This window comes from Calidris pugnax, unplaced genomic scaffold (genome assembly GCF_001431845.1).
Source record: "Calidris pugnax isolate Ruff unplaced genomic scaffold, ASM143184v1 scaffold44, whole genome shotgun sequence".
Lineage (NCBI taxonomy): Eukaryota > Metazoa > Chordata > Aves > Charadriiformes > Scolopacidae > Calidris > Calidris pugnax.
The window spans coordinates 12,412,467-12,433,477 of NW_015094506.1; positions in this window are offsets into that span (position 1 = coordinate 12,412,467).

The following is a 21,011-nucleotide window of genomic DNA, read 5'->3' on the forward strand; positions in this document are numbered from 1 at the left end:
ACTGAGCCCAACATAATGTTGCATTTTATGCCATTTCCATTACTCCAGATCTCAAAGTTGCCCAGTTCTTCATTTAAACAGCCTGCTCCCTCACTGTGATGACAAATACTTTCAAGTAAGAATTGTCACCAGCTTTCAATAGCTCATTTTTATTTCCAATAGAAATGTGTTAAATTCTTTGATGACAGTATTGAACAATACTCTCTGATCTTTAGAAAATCCTTTGCTGGTCTTCCTCTAGCCTGAGGTTCTCCTTTCAACATTACCCATTGCCTTGTCTTCATTATTTGCAGTAAATCTCTGTGTTGAATTAATAATTTCCCAGTGATACTCCTAAAATGGTTTTTCCATTTTTTGTCCATCTTGAAATATGGTTATCACAGAAAGACAGCTGGATAACCTGGTACGGTAATAAACATGTTGTACTTTATTTGCTTTCTTCATTGTTTTCCACATCTCTAACCAATATTTCTTCAAAATGTCATCCAGCTACTGTTACTGATTTAACAAAAAACACAAGAAGTGTCAGTATTTGGTTCTGGACAAAGGTGGATTTTCTGGAAACTGGAATCTGTTTTTAGCTGTCTAAGATGGGAGACGGTACAAAACAGCGAGACAACCTTTTTCCTGCATTGATTTCCCCTTATCTACTCTAATTGGGAGACATTTTATGATCTATGTAAATATCACCTTAGAAAAACGTTTCTTTCAAAAGAATTGCTTCCTTCAAAAAGAAGGACAGTAGTCTCTTCAGGTGTAATAATTACACACTACTAAAAAGATCTCAGAATATGATACGTTATTTATTTTCTGCTCTGATCCAGTGTGTCTCAGTGACACTTACTTTAGGTACTTATCATTAAGAATTTATGGGGTGTTCTTTCCAAGAGCCCTGATGGCAGTGGCTAAATGAGATATTTGTCTAGATATTGGTGATCACATTATCACTCATAATGCATTCTACTGCATTACCCGATGGGGCCATGAATTACAGGAAACAAACTTCCAATTTCTGGATGGCTCCTTTACAAAATAGTTGTAAAATCCATCCCTAGCAGAGCTTTGCAGATAACTAAACAATGATCTGCTAATTGATCTTTAGGGATCACTTTAGTTCCCACTGAAATTAATGGAAAGGTTCCTATCTATTTTGCTGAGAGCTGGGTCATGGCCCTAGTGGGAAAGGAGATTAGATCAGGAAAATTTATGGGAATTAATAGCAACTAAAACTAATCTAAAAAAAGTCTATAAGAACTCTTATGCAAAAAGAATGTGTAAATCATCTTGCTTTAGAAGCTCTGTATTTGATAGAAGTGTCTGGTAACAGCCTCATCACCTAGGGAGAAATTGGTTTAACTAGAGAAAGGTCTTATTATGTTTATAATTTCCCTGTTTAGCACTCACAAAGTGGATGTTTTGAGAATCAATCAAACAAAATTTGCACGTATTAAATATTATCCACTGGTTCAATATTGTGTGTAAGCAAGGACGATGATTCTTCACCATCACACCAGGACCTGGAGCTGCTACAGTTCAAATTAAGGAGCCAAATCTGCATGGCAAGAGTCTGCGATACATTTGACTTCTGGGCTTTGTCACAAAGAGGGATTTGTACCACTCATTCACTAGAAAGTCAAACAATCTAATCAGAAGTTTGTAGAGCTGTCCAGTTTGCATAAGCCCGATGAAATTTAAAGTAAATATTACGTATATGGAAAGCAGCAGGAAGTAGAATATTCTTTAGAAGCCAGCTGTCTGTTTACTGCCCAGCTTATAATGAAGCTGTTTGTTTTTAGCTTGGATGTCAATTGTTTTCTCACCTACTAAGTAAATGTTGTATACATGTGATAAAACCATTGACATAAAGGTGGTTTTTATGTCTTTAGTGTTTCTATATTTAGACACATCTCTATGTGTGGTAATTCTCTCCTTCTTGAGAAATAATTGAGATGAACAACCATAATAAGCCAGGTACCATGAAGTTTGGAAAGGCATGAAGATCAAGGACCAGTTGTTCTGGCTATGTGAGCCATATGATGGCTATATGATGGGCAGAGGCAAATATGTGATAATCAATAGAAGATGCAAATATTTGATTTCAGATGAACCAAATGATGAAGATGGAAAATCAGATTCTTTTACCTTATTTATACTCTTCATAAACTATAAAAGTAATTTATCCCGTGTGGGAGATTTAATCTGGATTTGGCATTCACCCAAGACCATGCGTGCCAACGAAATTCCACACCAGATATCCTCGTAGAATGTAAGGCTTTGGGGAGGCTGTGGGTCCTTATCAGGTGTATTTACTCACAATGTGTAACTTCTGAGTCAGAAAGCTCGTTTTACAACTTTGCTGAGAACATATGGGGAGTGCCTGGGTGTGGGATTGCCCTTCTGTCAAGAAAACAACCAAAACAAAATTTATAGCGAGGAGTGTTCGGAGCAGGTATCCTGTGTGAATGAATACCCTGTATGGGCTGCAGGCCAGTTATGTCCTCTGCTTGTTTGCAAAGGTGCTGTGGTAGTGTATGCATGCACTTATTTTGCGTCTCTACAAAAAGAAAGTGGAAGTCCAACCTAGTTGACCTAGTTTGGTAGGTAGTTCACTGGTTTGATAAATCTGGCCAATTAATTTTTTTCACAGACATATGCATATCCGCTTGGTGAAATTCCACCTGACCTCTCACTGCTGGTTGCAGCTGGTCACAGGTCAGGCTGACAGGCTTTGGAGCAAAGCTGCTGTTTCTGAGGCTGTTTGGACCTTCAATGGACCAAACTGAAAGAAACAACATAAGGGACTTTAATGGTCCTGATGGTGTCTACCAGAGACACCCAGTGCAGACCTTTCTGTGCATCCTAACAATGCTCATGAAAGCTGTGGCATCAACATCCACACGCTGCAAGAGGGCAGGGTGGCTGGGTTAATCTGGCTTCAGTGAAAACCTGCTCATTTAGCTTACCACAAAGCTATATCCACTTTCTTAGGTCAGAAGGTATACTGAAGTGGCTGTCCATAGGGAGCTGTGTGCTGTGTGGTTACATAGCTTCCTGGGGAGATGCTCACTGGGCAAATGGCTCTCAGGCTTTCTGGGTTAGGCTCTACCAGGTGGGACATTCGACCTTTTAAGCAGGCAAGCATGTCTATGGGCCAGTGGTGCTTGAAGAAGGGAATGGGCACAGTGGCACAACAGCAGAAACGAAGGCACAGGGATCGGGGTTTTTCTTCACATCATGTAAAGAAGGAGGAAGTGAAGGTATGAGAGCAAGAAAGATGTGACCGATGGGCTTCAGCCACTGCATTTGTATTTTGCTCCAGGAAGAGGACAATGCAGGACATGCCAAATAGCCCCACCGTCTGATCCTGGGACAGGGACAGCAGGGACATGGTTTTAGCCCATAATATCATTGACATGGCAGGGCATCATGCAGAATGTCCCCCTCAAAAATCAACCAGATTTTGCTTTCTGGCATTTTACATAAACCAGCTTCAATACTGTGTGGAAACCCATGCTGAAACCAGTGGCAGTTCATCTGTCCCAGCTTCAGGGCAGTGGTGTCCATAGGGAGGGTGATACATGTACACAGCTGGGGAGTAGCTGTGTCAGCCACCTGTGTTTTACCTCCTGGAACAAATCTGTCACAGCCTTAATTTTCACCTTTTAATTAAAGAGCCTTTTAAGGTCTCAGATTTTGGACCAGCATTTTAACGAGTTTTAAAACTTCTAATAAACTGTTGGCATTATTGTGTCAATTGTATCATTTGGGTAAGGAGCTTAACCCAATGTCTAAAACTAAATGCATTTGTTGAGTCTATTTTTAATCTTTAAACATGAAATCTAAATATATTTCTAGACAGTCAGAAAGGTGATTATCTCTGTTCTCTCCATCTAAGGCAATGTGCTTTCCTAATAATGTTATTTATAGCTAGAGGCTGTTAAAGCGTAGCACAGACAGTCTGCCTACATATCATGTAAAACTGCTTGCTGGAGTAATTACACATTTTTCTTAAGCAATGTGGCAACAGAGAGATGGCTGAGTACTAAGTAGGTGCTTGCCTGGCCGCTCACCCGCATGTCCCAAAAGCTCAGTTCAGCTCCAGCTGTGATGGATCTAAAGGATCTTGCCATGCTGTCCTGTGCTGTGCTCTCCCTTTATATATTTTTGCTAAATGACTCTGATGTACAGCTTACAGCTGTAAGTCTCCTCTGAAAGGGTAAGATGCAAAGCAACCCCATGCTTTTCAGACTTTAAAGGCATCATAATTAGTCCAAAAGTGAGCCACACGGGTGGCTGGAGAGTGATGCAGAGCATCATCACCTTACAAATGAGTGGCTGTGCTTGGAACCTGAGCATTGGTCCTCAAATCAATTACTCTGTGAGTCTGCTCAAGGTGTTCCTGGACGCTTTTTGGAAATGATTATTCACCTCCTTGCAGATAGAGGAAGATAAAGTGAGGATTTGAGCTTAAAAAAGAGCTGAGGCCTATGAAGGAAGTTCTATTGTCTTATATGGTAAAGGGAAGAAAAAATTTGAAACCGTGATTTACTATTTGTAGCAATTTGGAAACGAAAGCATACCCAATGAATTTATTTGGTTTAAAACACACATAATAAAGGAATTGTTTTCACGCAGCACAAATATACATAGTGGAACTCATTGCCACAGGATATTCTGGAAGCCAAAAGTTTACATGTCTTTGAAAAGGGATCAGACAAACCATTGTCAGTTATATTGGATGGAACCTCTGGCTTAGGAAGTCAGTAAGCTGACTGTCAGAAGCAAGTTGGATACCTTGGGGAAAAGTTGCTGAATTAATTGCATATGCTTCTGCTATTCCTTAAACAACTTTTGCTAACCATTATCAAGATTGTTATATTGGGCTAGATAGACACGTAGTGAACCAAAGTATCTCACTTTTTATACTTTAATATTCTGCTCCTTGCCTGCCAAAGAAACAACTTCAAACAGATCATGTTTATATAGCTAGGGAAAAAAAAAGGTAGAAAAATGACTAAAAAGTGAAAGATGCACAGTCTCAAAATAAAAAACTTATGACAAACTAGGAAATAAGTGTCATTTGGACTGAAAATTTTTTCATCATGATGAATTGTTACTAAAGGGTTAGATAGATAAAGGGATATTAGGGAAGTCAGCAGGGAAGTTAAATATGGACCTTGATCAAGAGGATCTCAGTAAACCAAGATTACATTGCTAATCATGCCTAAGCAAATCTCTACCTGAATAATGTTAACTATTTTGTTCAAGGATGGGGAAAGAAAGATGAAAGGGAATTCTAAAAGCAACAGAACTGGCCAGGGAGGGCAAAAAACATTAGGACCCATTTCCAGCAGCCAGGGGAGAGATGGATGAGTAATTTGAGATGAATTTTGAAAAGCTATCGAGATTATTTTTTTTAAAAAAAGCCAAGAATAAAACCCAAGAATACTCATTTTTTCTTGTATTTACTCTGTGTTCGATGTGCTTGGTATCTTTACTGAAAATTATTAAAAATGATAGATTTGAAAGTTGGTTTTCAGATTGCTGTAATCATGATTGAGGGCCCAAATGTCAAAGGATGAATGTCTAGAATGACCTTAAAGATAGAAAAATGGGGAAAAAAGCACAATAGCACAAGGAAAGAATGATTTATGGGTTAAGGTGTTGGGTATGCTTTGAGACATGGCCACAGTCCCTTTAGTCTCAGTGGACTTTCCTGAGTAGCCACAGTCAAATTTGTAGTGTGTTTGGCCTTTGGTACCCCGTGTCTCTTCTTAGGCAGTCAGCCTAAGCAGAGTGTCACCTTAGCATGGTTGCATAGCTGTAAACCAGGTGGTACTAACAGAAAGCAAGACTGCACAGAAAGCAATAATGAATCAGTCATTTTTATTGTAGGAAAAACAGGAAACATCTGAAAGAGGCTATCAGACTTCCAAAAGGTGCCAATTTGTTTGTAAAGACATTGCTAAAACATTACGGTAATTTTCACCATATAAGGTAAAGAAAAGGAGTGGATACAGGAAAGGTTTTTTCCTCCATAGGAAGAGGAATTACTCAAAGAAATGGGTATGTTACCAGAAGCAAGCTGAAAAAAGCAAAAATTAGGAGGAATAATAAAGCTCTTGTGTCAGGAAGACTTCTTGTTGTTGTCCCCAGGCAAAGAAACAAGTTCAAATACTTTAACCATCCTTTGGAATGAGGGATGTTTCAGCACCCTCCAGAAGCTAATCTTGCTTCTACCATGTGAGTTGCTTCTGTGGAAAATAGCCAGGAAACTATTGACTTGAGTAACTGTCCTATTAGGGAAAGCAAAGCTGTTCATGTAGATCGTAGTTAAAGCACAGGATAAATTATGATTTAATTATAGCTATTAAATATGAAGTCACACATGACTAATTGGAGGAATTGCCAGAAAGATTTTCAAAGGAAAGCCAAGGGCTTCATAATCCTGGACTTCTAAAAAGTTTTCTATGGACTGCGAGTGAAAAAACTACACTATGGGTTTGTCTGGACAGCACAGGTACATGAGCTAGCTCTGCAGGTGAGTTACCTGGGGACTTTGGCAGCCACATAGCTTTTAGCACAGTGTTGTGCCCCTGAATCAGGGCTAATTAGCCCAAGGGGAGCATTGTGGTAGCATAATTAATGCTGTTTCCAGTTTGGAAGATAACATTGTTTTGCACCCACTCTGGGTATCTCTGACATTGCAATGAGGGCAGTGACCCTCTCAGGTTAGAAATTAAATATATTCAAATAGTTTGAAGAAGTGCTTAGATAATCTCTATTAAAGGACAGATATCAACCTTCCCGTAGAAGGTATCACAAAGATATCTAAAAGATTAAGTTGCTCAGAGTTGAAAGAGATATGATTATGGAACATTTTTAGCCAGATACGCTCTTGCTACAGTATAAGTATCTATGTGATTTGTTTCTTTCAAGAGAAGATTTATGTTGAAGTCTATGCAAAGGAAATTAATCACTGCCATAGGGTAGACAGGCCTTTTGGTGCACTTAGAAGATACATCTGAAGCCTTGCCAATTCTAGACTCAGCTTTAGGGATCTTTGCAGACTAGGAGGAAGTAACAGGGCATTTTTCCAACTAAGTTAGCGCAAACTACCCAGCATAATTTAATGGAAAACTACCATCACTTTTGCTATAGCTCAGTTTCTCCTACTCAGTTCTAGTCAGTTGGGCAGATGAATGAGAAAAGACTGATTTTTAAATCAGAGTAGACCTTACTGATGTTCCTCTGCTCACCACTTGCTAGACTTGTACTTCACCTAGTCAGTCAGATTATTCTCAGACATAGTCAGGCTTCTGATCACTACTGAATTAGTAATCGGGAAGTACAGCTGGATAAATGGGATCTGTGTTTTAAACAAGCGGGGTTGCTGTTACAGGAGGTACCAAGACAGCTGAAGGAAGGGAGGAAGGAAGGAAGGAATGGCTGGACTGTATTGGCTTGTTGAAAAAGTAAAGAGAAAACCAGTAGATCTGTATCGGTCTTGTGGAGTCTGAGCATATCGTTTCTTGCTACTGGTCAAAACATAGTTTGGGCCTTTTGTCTCTGTGGCCTCAGTTTGGAAAAAATGAAAGTTTTGAGAGCAAAACCCTGCCCGGAGTAGGTGATGAGGCTTAGCTTTTCGTCACTAAAATTAAATCAAACTGCTCTGTTCATGACCAGTATACGTGTGTGTGCGTGGGAGTTTGTGTGTGTGTATTTTACCGCAACATGATTCATGCTTCTCTCTGACTGTTTGCTAAATATTTCCTCCAGATTTCCCAAATGGGTATAAACCTTCATAGGTTTCAAATGAAAGGGCTGCCACAGGTTATTAAAATAGAGGTGGTTAACTTATATCTGTGGCAACAGAGAAGATTCAGTAGACTGCTCCAAGAGCAATACAGGAAAACCAAGCTATTAGAAAAGAGTAGGGATAGCAGGTCTGTATTCTCTGGGAAAATAAAAGGATAGAAGGCGTACGTTTCTAAATGAAGAGCAAAGAAGATGTTAAAAGGCAATTGGGAATCATGTGAGAAGGGAATAAGAGAGGGGAGGTATGATGTGTTTCTTTAAACAAAGATTTTAAAAATACGTACTATAAATATAGAGCTCTCCTGAGAGAGATAACTAGTGTGTGCACACAGTTCTCAACTAGAAAATGAAAAAAATCTGGGAAGACAAAAAACATGGTTGGAGAAAAAAACCACCCCAGATCAGGCTTTCTGACATACCAGCACAAAAACTGCTGTAACCTCCTAGATTACAATACAAATAAAATGTAAGCAGCTGTATGAGCAAGATAATCTCACAAACCATGTTTGGGGCATTAGCAACACATAAGTTATGGCAATGCATTAACTCATGGTTTAAAGAGCTATCATGATGGATTTCCACAGGCCAGTACCAAAACTAATTTCTGTTTTTGTACAGAACCAATAGCTACAAAACGAATACAAACCTGCAAGCCAATAGCTTAGGGATACTTGTTGCAAACCTGCATGCCAGGACACAGTAGTTGGGGAAATGGCAGGTGTTACCTTTTAGTATGTGTCATCATTTGGAGCTTGTCTGATGCTAGTTTCCTGGCATCTTGTGTCTTGGAGTTGCTACAACAAAATATTTGTCCTCAGATATCACTACACTGATTATTTCTCGTCATGTCATACAGCAGAGAAGAAAAGGGGAATCACAGGTTTTACTTCTCTTTTTGTTTCCATGGACACAGTTTTCTAACTGTATGGAATCAAAATCTGCTGCCTTCATTAACTTCACTCTTGGAACAAACTTCCCTATCAGCTTTTACCAGTCATTGAAATAATTTGGAAAAGAAAAGAAAAGAAAACAAACACAAGGCTGAAAATAACCCACATACTACAGTTTCAAGTAAACAGGAAGTTGTAGTTTAAGACTGAATAGAAAACATCATTTAATAAATTGTCTTAGAAGGAATTTTACAAGGATGTAACACAACAATTTAATATAAAAGCTCTCTTCTGATGTTTTTTGAAGATAGATTTTAAGCTTTTTCACTTGTTTTTTGCTTGCTAGCACAGCTTGTTGCATATTATGTGTAATATACACTTGTGCACCTGGCTTGCGAGGAATCTGTAGCAATATCTGTGTTTATCAAAACAAACAAACAAAAAAGATGTTTAGGCATTTGCATCTGGAATGCCTCCTACCTGACACCTTGTTACAGTGACTCTTAGCAATTTCCCATTATTTTACTGTTTCTATGGGTTACTTCTTCATACGTGCAGAAGCTATTGTTCCTCAGACTAAACCTGTGGCAAGTCTGACACTTAAGAAAGCAGACTCTTAGTGTCCGGTTGTGTAATGGTTGTTGACTAGCCTTGGGTTTGCAGCAGCCACAGAAAGAGCTGGTCAGGGCTAAGGAAAGGATTTGTTCATTGAATGGCAGGGCCAAGTGAATACAATGGGGTCAGGCTCCATCTGCACCATTTGCTGCATAATTTCCTTCCTTCCCAGTGCTGCGCATCTGCTGGGAGCTGCTGCTTGCCAGCTGCCAGTTCCCACTATCCCCCTTCTGCCAAAAACCAGCTGAGGTAGGTGGGATGTATTGGAAAACCGAGATCTGGGAAAGAGGAAGGACTGCACCGAGCCAGAAATATCAGGGATCAGGGAGAGGTGAATGTAAAGGTGTGTGATTTGGTGTGCACCAGAGAGTCCAAGCTCACTTTTGCAAGGATTATTTTGGCTGGAAATAGAGGACAGGAAACAGAAGGATTTGTGAGGAAGGATTTAGAGACAGGAACAAATAGTATTTAGAACAATGTCACTAATACTAAATATTTTTTAAATTTTACAAATATATTAACAATGTTTTTCTTGTCCAGTGCTGCAACTCAGTCAAAGGAGTAAATGTTAGACAGTGTTTGAACCATTTTTAGTCTGCATTGCCACTGCTACTTACGTGGCTGGTGGAAGATTTCTACATAAGGAAACCTAAACCAGAGCCTTAAAAAGACACATTGGCCACCAGTCTCATGGCCAGTGAATGTGCTAAACACATCAGATCTGCAGGATTTGTTTTCTTTTCTGTAAACTCTGTACACAGGTGGTTAAGTCTACAATCTAAGTGTCTTTTGAGGCTAGCAAATATTTCTGAAAGCAGATAAAATGCCTGTTCTGTGTTCTTCTTAAAGCAGACTTTATCAAACTTTTAGAAGCATTTGCTTTTGACTAAAGAGCAAGAAGTTGTGGCCCAAAGGTTAATTTTTCTGCAAGTGGTGCATTGTAGTGCCTGAGACACTTAGAGCGAAACCAACTCTTCAATTAATATGATGGTTTCTTCCCATCAAAATGTGCACTGCAAATTAGCATCAGTCCAGCACAGCAAAATTCACTTAATGGAAGATTGGCCTTGTTCCACAGAGGTGTATTCTCCTTTTCATTGCATTCCAGATACCCAAAGATTTATTGAGGTTGCTCAAAAGAGCTGGTCCTCTTTGAATACACCTTACTCGCAGGCTGGTCTAGTCGTCAAAACCAGCCTACCCTTATGGAGGCTTGAAGTCCAATGCTGATAAACCTACCCAACGCACATAACCTTAAAACTCAGAAGTTCTGCGCTGCAAGAGACAGATAACATCAGCACCTCTCAAACCCCCTAGAAAATGTGACACACTTTTATCTTATCTTTCTGCCATCTCCTGATCCAGCGGAGGTTTGGTTCTTCCTGGGAAGGAGAGTAAGAACCAGCTAAAACATCTGCAGCAGCTGGTTGCTCTCATGCCTCCACCCTGGAGGACCTGAGCTGCTGCTGATGGCTGCTCTCTACGTTTTGCAACCCTCCCTTCCCTGAATCATCTTGCAAACCCCAACGGAGGCCACAACCACAATCTGAGAAAAAACAATGCACAAACATACGTCAAGCGGGTATTTAGAAGTCCTGTTTTGGAACTTAGCTCTCTGCAGAGGTATGAATGAAAATGCATGCGTACGTAGTGTTCTTAAAAGTACAGGTTATATATATCTACTTGCAATTTCTGTATGCGTAAGCATATGTGTGCATGTGTACAGCTATGTGAATGTATGGGAATATTAAGCTTACAGCATTGAATTAATATAATAGGGTCTCCTAACTTCAGAAAACAGATGCTGCTTAGGAGAAACTTAGGTGGTCAACGTGCACTGCCTCCCATAAAACATGATTGTCTGTTGCTACCACTGGATCAGGTGAGCCATGAATTTGTCTAGCCAAGTCCTGAAAACCTCCAAGGATGGAGATTCCCTGTTCCTCTGAGCAGCCTTGCTCTGGTGCTGCACTACCTTTCTTGTAAAGAAGTTTTCCCTAGAACCCAGTCTCAACTTGTATCCATTGCCTGTGATATTTTCTGGCAAAATAATTAGACATTAAGTAGGACTTATAAACCCTTTTGTGCTCCAGGTTGCATAGGAATCTGTACTTTTACTCAACTAGCACTACCAAGCTGGGTATTAAAGCCTGCCCAAGCATGTGTTTGTATGCACAAATCCAGCATCAGCCCTCCTACTGGCTGCTCCATAAATGACTGAAATCATTGTGCATGCTTTAATTGTGTATGTGCTACTCTAACCACCTGGGATTTTGAAAAAACAGGTTTGAAAGTGTGAACATGCGATATCTGTTTCCTTTAAAATCATAATTGTTCCTGGCTTCAGTTTATTGTGCCAAGTGCAGCAGGAAGCGAATGTCAATAAAGGGTTTTTAACTGGATGTAGACACTGCTGAGGTATACAAACATTTATTGGAGGTAGCCATGGTAACCAGAACAATGTATTACACAGACTTATGCAATTCTTATAAATGTCGTATTCCACTGCTCCAAAGGCAGAAACTTTTGACTATTCCAGGTTCTGAACTGACTATTCAAAATTGGTGTCAAATACATTACTAGGAATAGACTTTTAAAATTCAAAGAGCTAAAACTAGTTGCAGGATTACTTAAGTTCAAGAATCAATTTAAAATTCACACTTCAGAGAGTGGGAACTACCTCATTCTTCATCAGAAAATGATAACCTGAGTTAAAAGCCTCACAGGCATGTTATAAAAATATTTCCAGGATCAGATTATTTTGGATTTATAATATTTATCTTCCTTCAAGACAGAAATTTCTCTCTGCTGGGAACAATAGTCTGACTTATATTTGTTGTTTCATTGATTGGTGCATTCAAATTTCACAATGAACTGACATCAACGCTTGCTGTGAAAATTGCCTGCAGATGCAGAGCTGGGTGTTTGTCCCTGAACTTCCACCAGCGGACTGTACAAATATTTCTGTGTAGAGGAATCTCTGCTGTGTGACAAATAACCGCACCGCCCTAGTGACAGGACTTTAATTAAGTCTCTCTTCTGTGATCAGCAGAACCTGCTCTGCTTGACATGACAACCTTCTGTCATCTGCTTTTGCCTCTGGTCATCATTAGGAGAATGAAAGCCTCAAAAGCTCTCAAACCAAATGAAAAGGAAAAGATAAAAGTACTTTCCAGAATGTTTAAAATAATTTTCTCCTTAGGAACATGAGAAACTCTCTGGGTCCTCGCTGAATTTTTTTTGTCCAGTGTCCCATATGAATGCTGACTTGTTTTTACTAGGTGCTTAAGAAGTCAACAGATTTATCATTAATCATACAAAAACAATAATAGAAGCTTTTCCTCTTAGAGGAAAAGCTCCTCCATCCCAATTATACTCATTCATTTTTGCAATACCTTATGCAGGTACTAGAAACAGAGGTGAATTTTACATCTCTCAAGCTAAAGACTGCCCTTTTAATCCCTTAAATCTGAAATTAAACCCATGAGATGTGTTATGTGTGGGTGTGAATGTGTATGTCAGGACATAACCCTGCAAGTCCCTTCGTCTTTCTTCAGAGCTCAACACTGAATTATGCACAGCTTCTAATCTCCAAATGATTCAGATGTTGGAATCCTTATTAGTATCACTATCTTGGTCTGCTTTTAGAAAGAAGCAGATTAGCAGAGCAGGTACAGAACACTCCGCACATCTCCATAATGATTCACAAGTCTGGTGTCCCTGTGTTTGCTGTTGTCAGGTGACCCAAGAGAGGAACCGCAGTATTACAGAAAATTGCATTGAAGTTGAAATTGAGGAGAGAGATTGGTGAAAAACCCTCAACCATAAGACTGGGAAAAGAGGTCAGTGTGTAGGCACAAAGAGGGGACATAGTGGATAGAAGAGTTATACAAGGATAATGGAGGTCTGTAATGGTGAGGTTTGGTAGGCACAGACCTGGCCTTGCTCTAGTGGCACTGAACAGTGGCTGTGATTTTCCTTGTGATGGTCTCTACTGTAGCACTAAATTCTGTGCTTGCAAAGGACTTTTTGGGAAGGTTCATACCTCTTGTGTGTTTCCTCTGAGCCCCTGGTGTAACAGTCATCTGATATGTCTCTGCTACAGCCCTGTCTTCTGAGCTCATGTTTTGGCATGCAGCTGGCCACTCAGGACTGGTTTGGTGCCTTTGACAGTACAGAGTGCATCATGAATGACCCCATTTTCTGAAAAGCTTCTATGATAGAGGCTGTTTCCAGGTCATGAAAAAGATGGCTTACGGTTGCATGAAATCATTTCAGGTCACAACAAAAGCCTTTTCCGATTTGTTCAGGAAGGAATCTAGTCCTTTCAAGCAGGGGTAAATTATTGGCACCAATTAGAGTGCATCACCTGCTATTTCTGCTATGATACGTTACTCTACAATGCAGGAACTAACTGCCTAAGGGAGATCCTCTGGGGCAAACATCACTCAGCATGTTGGTCAGCATGATGCTCGCCAATCGACTCCTGTGTTGCTTCAAAAACTACTGCCTTCTGTTAAATGACTTCATTTCCCTCAGATCTCCCATTATAAACCCACTGTGACAGCCTAAGCTACACTGGGACCCTCCTAGGCCAAGGAAAAGGAGGTGTAAGGTTTTAAGAGCAAACCTTAAAGCCAATATGTCACTGTTGTTTTCTTTGGCCCAGAGAGAAACAAGGACAATACCCAATGCTCATGAAAGCGCAAAACTGGAAAACAAGACTTAGACCCAGGAAAAAGAGTGCAGAAAACTTCCTAATTATTGCAAAAAGAAGCTGAATTACTACTTTTTTAATAGCAACTACTGTGTACAGGAGTTTGAATAAGCTGGTTCAGCAGGCCCTTAAAATGTTGCCATCAGTTAGTACTACTGGGCTTCTATAAAATCTGTGTGTAATACAGAATTGTATTTCATTAGGGTAAGAAGTCCTCGGTCTCTTGCAAGATGAAGGTAAGACGTAAGCAGGCCAATCTGTGGTTAATAACACTGTATTTGCACTAGATAGTATGAATAATTATTAATAATAATAAAGCCACTGTGTTACATCTGTTGTTAGAAAGTAGCAAATATTTTGTGATAACAATAAATAATTTCAAATGAAAAGTAAGTTTTGGTAACATGGTAAGCTTGAAATGATGAGTGTTCCCGTAGATTTCAGACTATGAGGTTTCTGATGTTCACCCTGAATGCTTGAGAAGATGTGTGTGGTTCAGGCCTGTGATAGACACAAGAGTACATGCCAGCCTGTAAGTGCTGTGGCTATCTTCTTATGCACAGATAGATACTTCTAGACAGACATATTTATCTGTCTGGGCAGATATATTGGTAAGTGAACCTATTTATAAATTTAAAGGATTACAGTGGCCATATTACTGAAATATATTGCAGATCTAAGTGGGAAATCATCACTGAAATGAGAGAAATATACTGCATAAGTCACCTCTTGAAACATGTTACAGGAGTGAGTCTCCTACTCTATACTTAAAAAACCTCTAAGCCCTTAAATGGGCAATTTCTTGCAGCTCCAGACAATGCAAAATGACATCTTTATTGTTCATTGCAAATCTTGCCCAATCAGCAGCTGCAGTCATGGAAACTGTATATATTTACCAATATCATAACAGGCCTAACGGGCAAAATCCTTTCTGTGTTCCCCATTCTGCCAAAAGCCCAATGTCTTTGACTTTTCACTTTGAACAATCATTCTCCAGAAGCCAAGCATGAAGAATTCAGGTTATGATTTCACTCACCTTCATTTTACATCGTTTGCAGTGTACAATGGAGAATCAGACTGAATGGCTTTATGCAGTTTGTTAAATTATTCAGGACTTCACTCTGTGTTACTCTGATTACCTAAAGAATATTTGTATATTTTTTGGGACTAGCTTTATATAAAAGAAAATAATAGTCCCTAAAGGAAGACATATTTATGACTAGAAAAAAGTAGTGCATGTGTGATTCCCTCTGTGTATATTTATTAACCTATCTGCTTGGACAATATGCATAAAAAGGTAGTATCATTCAAATAGAGCAGATCTGCTCAGTCTTTTTTGATGATGCAGTATGAAAGAATGCACATAAGAGATTTTATACTGAGTTTCCTTTTATGTTAAGCTAGGAAGAAATGAAAAACCTGCAATATTTTTTTATAAACTGGGAAGATTTTGTGTATTTTTAGCCTGATCTGGAAGCAATAAAGATGTATTCTTAATTTCTTGCAGTACTTAGATTTTTATGATAACCTGAAGAAATCCTCCTAAACCTGCCAGTAGTACCTATTAGATGCAAAATAAAGAGCTAAATTCACTGGTTGCCTTCTGACTGGTTAGAGTGTAGGAGGATGTTAATTAAAAGCTCAAATTGCCATTCTGCTGTCAGGAGGTCAAGTGACCTGGGTTAACACTTAAAGTTACAGGACAAAGCCCTCTGGTTTTGTGACTTCAAAGGTCCTTTGGCCCCCACAGGGCTATCTCCAGTAGCCTCCACAGGAGCAGCCCTATACACGCTTTCTTCTCCAGGCACCTGGACCGTCCAGCCTTGGAGACAGAGCCCCATCAATGCCCTGACTGCTCCTCCTGGAGAGCACAAGCAGCACAGGTGTTTTCATGTTCTAAATTAAGCTTTTGGGGGTTTAGAGGAGAAAAAGGAGCTGAGGAGAGGTGAGGTTTTCGCAGAGTATGAGAGACCGATGTCCCAGCTTCCTACTTCCTACTTCCTACTTCCTGCTTCCTACTTCCTAGGCAAGAGCCTGTGGGATGAGGGATCTTCATTTCACACTCCTGCAGGGAGACAGAAGAAAAAAAGAATAATTTTTCCCCACCTCTTTAAAAGAGAGCTGTAGGAAAAAAGATGTGGGCTCCAGATCCCAAGGGGCTGGAGGTGCTTGCTGTTAGCTCTGAAGTGGGAATTCAACTTCTGAAAAGGGAGTGAGTCGAGATACTTTTCTGTGCAATTTCTAATTGGCTGTATTTATGGACCTGCCTAATCAGAGCTGGGATTCATCTCGATGAATGTCAGCCAGTTAGGAGAGGTAAATGCCTAACTCTGGGTTTGGGATTTTCTTCTGGGACCCACACATGTAAGACACAGGCATTGCAATACCTGACTTAATGTGCCTTGACACTTTATGAGTTACATCCTCTAGGTATTTGGCTAAGGATCTCCACAAATATTGCATGAGTTCATATATAAAAGATAAATATAAAAGTCCCCTCTGCCCCATTTCTTTTGTTTACCTGTAAATGGGTATGGATCCTTACGTACAGGATGTTCCAAAAAATAATGATGAAATTCTTTTTATCTGAATTAGAATAATCTTTGTAACCGTACTGTAATTCTTAGAGTTATATCATTATTTCTGTGGAACAAAAATGAGACACGTGATTTCTGTAACCAATTACAGGGACAGAACTGAGTTCACATTTCAGAATTTCAATAAACTGTTCAGAGATGGCCTTAGTCTGGTGCCTTTGCTGATGTCTCTTTGCAAGTTAAGTGGTGAAATGTCTGCTGAAATCGGTTTGCCTTCCTTTGTGGAAACCCTTGTAAATGATGTGAACAGGGGGCAGAATGAGTTCCCAGCAATCAAGAGAAGAGCTAGCCCTCAAAATAGTGTGCTGATCCCGCTAAGCGAGATAAACATTCACACTTTGCCAGCAGAAAGTTGGAATTTGTCAAGTAAACCGTTCATTATCCTTGTTCCAACCAAGCAGGTGTGTGACAAATACACCAAAGCTGTGAGCAAAAGGGGAGCACAATGCAAAAACCATTAGATAATAATTCTTATTGTTACAAGAATAATATAGTTGTTATGAGTGCTACAAACCATTAATCTTAGTAGCAAAGCACTAAAAGCTGAAATCCATCTTTGTTTTCCTTTCCTAAGGCACTAAAAGAAATGAACTGGGAGATCTACAGACCCCACAGAGACACGTCACATTTTCATTTCCTCTGTCTCCTTTAGAGATAACAATGGATCCCTGAAGGCTGTTCCTCTTGTCTAGTTAAGGTTAATGACTTGTGCTTGATGACATTAAAACCTGCTTCTGCCAGTGTTTTGTCTGCTTTGATGGGTGACTGACAGCCTGCCAGGGCGTGGGGGAGAAAGAAAAATCCCTTGCAGCCTGCCTCACCCGTAAATCTCGAAGCTGATCTCTGGCAGCTGGATACCAGGGAGAAAAATTGGAGCCATGCTGCCTGACCTTGGTGCTCTCTTCTGCTCCATGGTCAAGGGGGTGGAGGGATCAAGCTTGGTGGAACTGCCCTGGGCAAATAGGACAAGGCAGTCAGGGTTGGAAATGTGACTGGGAGAACGGCAGGGCACCAGGAGCCCAGAGCCCACTGCAGAGGAGAAAATGGGGTGGTCATTTGCCTTTGTGCTGGTTTCAGTCTCTTTCAGGGAATGTGAGAAAATAAGTTTATTCTTCCAGTCACATGCTGTTAAAACTTCACCGGAGGGGAGCAGACGTAGGTCTCCATAACCTCAACAGAGTTCTTCTAAGAACTGTTCTCCCAGATCCTCTTTTTCCTGGAGTGGGGTTGAAAAAAGAGCAATCATTCACACAAATCTTTGTTGGATATAATTTTCTTACATCTCGATTGTTAAAGATTAGCATGTCACAGGCAACTCTGTTACCTAGCAACCAGGATAAAGCCAAGAAAAAGGCCTAAATATCAATTCCTTACAAGTAATATAAACACTAATACAGTAAGATTTAAACTCTTAGAGACTCTTCCTTTTATTACTAATGAAACTATCATGCCTTTTCCTAACATAATAAAGAAATTGTTTTCTTAATGAACTCTGCTGCTATAGATCCATGTCTATTTTTAAAGCGGCCCTTGTGCTGTTCAAACGTTTCTTTGGCAAAGCTTTTCACTGTAAATCTTTCATGTTAGCCACTGAACATCAAAATTACTTTGGTGACATCTGGCGTGATGAAAGTAAACAAGATAATTCGTTATCTAGAGGCGGCTGAAAGAAAACCTCATCTTTGAACAATCCCAGATATTGTGACAACTTGCAAACCTGCTCTGTACCTTGCATTTTGCCTCCGACCTTCTCCCTTTGTAAAGGGCAATGCTGTTCTGTGAAACTGCAGAATAGAAGTGGTACCACAGATCCTTCTCGCTGTGTTCATTCATAAAGCTATTCAGCGCAGTTAACAAACAAAGTTTCTATTCTAGCCTCTCCAAGAGTCATTACATACAGGAAAAGCCTGCTCATTAAAATGGTGATAGGAGCCAAGTCTCTATCAGACTTCAGAAAAAATGCAGCGCCTTGGGGACTGCAAAAGCACCAGCAGAACTTGTAGCAGCCTTCACAGTAGTCTTCCAGGGGGATGGAAATGGGTCTAAATTCCTGTTCCCACAGGCCAAACATGACCTTCTGATTCAGAAGAAGAGCTTGCGAGTAACAGTTTTACACAGATGCAATTAAAACCAGGATTTCGCCCAAATGCTCTTCTGTACTTCGTGGAATCATAGAATCATTTAGGCTGGAAAAGACCCTTAAGATCATCAAGTCCAACCATTAACTACCAAGTCCACCACTAAACGACATCCTTAAGCAGCACATCTAGACATCTTTTAAATACCTCCAGGGACAGTGACTCCACCACTTCCCTGGGCAGCCTGTTATGGTGCTTGATAACTCCCATGGTGAAGAAATTTTTCCTAATATCCAATCTAAACCTCCCCTTGTGCAACTTGAGGCCTTTTCCTCTCATCATTTATAAAAATGAAGTAAGGTGCAAATGTACCCCTGATCTAGACAGGTGCACCACCACTATTTTTGCATGGCTTGCTCACTTTCTGTTTGGTTGGTAAATCCGCTAACAGTCTTGCTTTGTTTGATTGGATTAGTCCATTGTTCTTGTGGAGCACTCATTCAACTTCCAGGTCAGGCCAAGATCATTAAGGGTCTTGATTGTCAGGGCTTAGTTCTTGCATTTGCAAAATGGCCTGTCAGAGCAATTGTGGAAAGGAGTAGACCCTGATGTATCTGCATAAAAATTAATTTTCGTGTCCCCATGGCCCTCTTCTCAAGAGACCTCAAATCAGAGGACATAGCAGTAACCGCTCAAGGGCTAGGTTCAGCACCCTAGGCTTTGGCTTAATGCAATGTTACAACAGATGCTTGTAACAATGCTCCCTGCAATTCATCTGGGCCCTGCCAAGAGAACATGGATTCCTCACTCCAGTCATCATAATGTACCCCACCTAACAGAGTACATAAGGTCCGAGTGGCGTCTTCTCGGAGGGAGAGGAAAATTCCAGGGTCTGCATCTAAATCTTCTGCCTTTCTGGCAAATAGACACTCTTCCTGCCCAATCACATCAAAGCTGGTATAACCATTCAACTATTGATTCCCCAGGTTGATCTTGACATGTTATCTGAACTTTTTGCAAATCATCTCTACTAAAATCATGAACTTTAGTGGTATCCCATCTCAGCAGTTCATTTCCAAGTGGGTCATCAGTAGTGACTTTCTCTGAACACATATTTTGAGGAACAAGCTGACTTTAACGAAGGACTTCAGTTTGAGTGGCCATGCCTGTAACATGTTAGGCACAGTATCTGACTTTTCGCCCATGGTGTTAGAAATTGGGAATATCTTGTTTTTATTTCCAGCTCAGGGGTATCTTCCGCACTACTACTGAAACAGTGCCTTGGGCTGGGTACTTCCACTGTGCAGCCATTTCAGCAAATAAGAAGTAAAGGAATATGAGCTCTGTGGCTACTCATGTTTCACATGATCTGCAATACACATTTAGTTTTAAGCAGTGAGAATGACAGTCTTTTCAATTTTTTCCAAAATTCTTTTTTTTCCCCTACTGCATCGTCCCTCTTCAGACTCCATGCAGCCATATGAAGATGCAAGTAATCAATATACTGCTTGGACATAAGTAGAGATTTAAGTCCCTTTGAAATCAAACACTTGTTGCACATAGTTAATTGTTGTCTTCATGTTTTTCTAGGTTTTGTTCGTGTTCTTATTTTGTCTAATTTAATTATTTGGGACGTAAGGGAAAGAACTGATCTAGTAGTATTTGCATGGAAAAGGAAAAGCAGTTCTCTACAAAACCCTTAGCGTCTTTCTTTTTCAACCATGTTCTGTTATTTGTTTGATTAGTACATTTTTTTTCCTGATGATTTAACTGTGAAATTTGAGCTGTAGCAGGTTTTAGACTTCTCTGTGAAAGCAAAGAATGTAGGACTTGGTGATTGGGGATAGTGTTTTCAGGCCATTATTCCAAACATTTTCATGGGAACATCTTCTGGGAGTTGAAGTTAAGTCCTCCTACAGTTTTGAAGCTACTGTCTCATTTTGTGAAGTGAGGGCGGGTTTCCTGCAGATTATAGCTCAGGGCAGAATCCACACTTTTTTCCCCACATGTATGTAGGAAGTTATGAATCAGCAAGCTTAAATCCAGAATGCCTTCTTAAGGCTGGCTATTTCTCATCCTTATGAGTCAGTAGCACCTTTTCCATCCAGCTTGACTGTCTCCCCACCTACTCTTCTGGAAAATAAAAATAATGTGACCAAAAAAAAAGGAATTCAAAGATTTAATTCAAAACCCCCACAATACTCCCACACAAAGATTGTCCTTGCCAATTTTGACGTACAATCACACAGGAGAAAACTCTGAATAAGGCAAAGACTTACATACTGTTGTTAGAATT